Source organism: Oryzias melastigma, linkage group LG20 (assembly GCF_002922805.2).
Source record: "Oryzias melastigma strain HK-1 linkage group LG20, ASM292280v2, whole genome shotgun sequence".
NCBI lineage: Eukaryota > Metazoa > Chordata > Actinopteri > Beloniformes > Adrianichthyidae > Oryzias > Oryzias melastigma.
The window spans coordinates 24,803,487-24,806,803 of NC_050531.1; positions in this window are offsets into that span (position 1 = coordinate 24,803,487).

Genomic DNA, 3,317 nt, shown 5'->3' on the forward strand with positions numbered 1-3,317 from the left:
GCAGTCATAAACTTTTGCTTCACACTCTTCCCACTCATGCACCCGCAAACGTTCCATCCACAAACACGAGCTAAGATCGCCACAGCTCATCTCACCGCCAACAGTTTCAAAACAGGAATTATTACAGCTTTTTAATTCCACTGTGGCAACCTTTTGTTTTCCTACGGTGTGCATTCATTTGAAGGAAAGTAATGTCCATTGTGGAAAACTATTAAGTTTTATTGAAAAAAAAGCTGCAGTGTTTATGTGAGTGGGCGGGGTCACAGCGCTGCGTGAATGGACTCTTTCCTTGTGACGCCATGCAGGAGCAAAGATCATTGTGAGGAGAGATTATCACTCTTTTCAAATCCAAAAAATACGGCGTGCCACTGGGTTGGCGCGCGTGCCCTAGGTTGCCAACCCCTGATTTATGCAATTCACATATTCCCAGAAAATTCTGAAGTAAAGAAAAGCAGCGTTGTGCTGATGTACAATGTTTTACAGTTGTGAAGTACTCACACAGTCAATATAAATCATCTGATACTGTCACAGATAATGGTCAACATCCAAAGAAGCTTTTTTCCTGTATAAGAATCACCTGATCTATGCTGATTGTGTAAACAGTGAAAGAGTAATTGTCAGTTAGTGTTATTTAGACTTAAACCTCCGGTTTTAAAGGTTTAACAGTCTGTGGAGGTGACTACACATATATCTGTTGGAGTCAAAGCAGGGCCTCAAAAAGCTGCAGATCAAGGTGAAAAAAACAATGTGACCAAACACTGAATATTCACAACAAGCATCTGTCTGTGGGCATGTCCTGTACTCAGTGAAGTTAGGGTTAGATTTCCCCAAAGGTTTGCTGTTAAACTGGAAAATTACTACCTATGGTAATCAATTTATTTCACCTTTGATGGATATGCACAATAAGCATTTCTGGAAGAACATCCAAAAAGTCAGGTGAGAGGATACAAATAGATAAAGTTAGCTTTTGTAATTTGCTTAGCAAACTTTGCTGTTTTTCCGTCTGCCAATTTCTAAAAAGTATCAACTGGTCCAACTGTGCAAAAATGGCTGCAATCATCTTTTTTTTAAAAACAAGAAGGTTAAGACGTGGCTATCACAAAGGAATCCATGAGCTTGTACAGGATTTAAGAGCATGTATTGAACAGGCCATGGTATTAAAGCACAGATCAACTCCATCTTTCTATTTTCCCCGTTTCTCTAATGTCAAATATTTTGCTTTAATGGGCTTTTTTTTTTTGTTTTGTGCACCGCCTGCTCCCTCCCCCATGTCTCCTGCACTCGTCTTCCCCCTTCTCAGCCTTCAGCTCTGCCTGTACGCCATCTTTGATCCCCCTAAGAAGGTGTTATCGTCCATGATCAGAGCAGGTTCAGGATGATCAGCTGCAGAGAGTCTTATCTGTGTGTTGTCTGCCTTAACCCTTGTGCTATCCTTGATATGTTTACATTTAAAGTGGGGTCATCTGGGCCCCAAAAGACAGTGTGTTGAACTTTTTTTTCAAAGAATTTTTTTTATCTTCACTGGTGTCTGTGGCAGACATGAAATCGTGTCCAGGATCACATATCAATGTAAGGGTGGGGTCATCTGGACCCCATAAGAGAGCAAAAGGGTCAAACCTTGTGTCCAAACCACCACGCTCAAATTCTGTCAAAGTTTGCTGACTGCTTTATTTGTTACTGCAGTACAGCAGTGCTCATGCTCATTGCAGTGACTTAACGTGTGACCTTCAGTCATTTTCATACAGCTGTTTGCATCTTTTATCCACCGTGCAGTCAGTGGTCAGTCTTACCTGTGAATCAAATATGAATAGCACCTGCAGCATACATGGGTGTTCATGAAATATTGTGCATATAACCGTGGTTCTAATAAATCAGTCCAACAGTGCGGAGCTAATGCCAGTAAAGAGTACAGAGCAGATTTGGAGGCTGATCCACTGATGCCAAAGGTTACCATAGAAACCTGTCCTGTATGCTGGTAGAGAAGAATCCAACAGCTCTGATCATTCATCTCCTAAGGTTTAGATTCAGAGTCCTGCTGCGCTGCAGCAAAGCTCCCCACAGAGCTGCCTGCTGGTAGAACATGGGGGGCCGGTTTTGTCTTTCATCGATATTTTTAGCTTTTTGAATAATAATGTAATAATTGATGACCTCTGACTCTGAAGTGATTGGTCAACTTTGTTGTGTGACAGCAGTTTGTTCTAATCATGAGTTTTTTTATGGAGGTTGATATGTAAGTGAAGCTTAGCGCAATTTCAATAAGGAAGATATTATTATTATTTCCCTCATACATGCAGGTGTTCATCGCCACTCTCCACGTCATCAATTGGTATGCATTGGGAGCCAATAGCTGAAGCACTCACTTTCTTCACAGCCAATCACAATCAAACGTCTGCCTTCAAATACAGTAAAGTTTGTTTTCTTCCGCATTACAGACATTGCGTCGGCCCTCCTCCACCCCGTTCTCCTCCTGGCTCTTCCATCACCGCGGTCCTGCCTTACCACCATCAGCGTCTGGGCTCTGGGTCTCTTACCTGGTCCAAGTGTTGCTCCGGCTTCCTCTCCCTCTTGTGCAGTTCCGCTTGAGGGGGGGATCTCTTTCACTTGGCCCAAAGTTTTCATCAGCAAGCAAGAGTTCTCCAGCCCAGAGCCCAACCGCCAAAAGACTCTTATTCCTGCTTCACAAATGACTTCACAATGAATCTTTCAGTTCCACTTCGAGTTCTCTCCTTATTGAAATATAATGGGAGGGTGAGGGATCAGGAGTTATCCAGGCTCAAAGTGCTTCATCTACCGGACGCCTGTGTTTCTCAGGATCTGCTTGGCTAATTATGGCCAGCAGCAGCAGTCCACTGACTGCAAGGACCATATTGCTTTTCCATTAATATTCTGTCTTTCTGCACCTTTGAGCCAAAATTTCACCCCAGCCATATGAACGTAAAGTTAAAAATTTGATCACACCTAGGGAAAATTGAAAATGAATTTTTGGGATGTTGCACGTGACCCCCCCAAAGCAATGACATCACAGCATACATTTTCGTAAAAAAATGAATGGGCTGAAAATCTCTTATGGGGCCAAAAAAATATGTTGAAATACGCAAACAAAAGCCAATGACACATGTCAGAAATAAGGCCGGGAGCATTTTAAATTATTATGGGATGGCCACACGACCTACGGCCTGGCGGCCATCTTGTGGCGAAGTCTGAGAAATGACAAATTTCACGTTTTTCAACAATATGGGTAAAATGACACTTTTGTTTTTCCGAATTTCACGAAATTTCAGAATCTTGTCCATAGCTGGAGTCTACAACGATCCCAG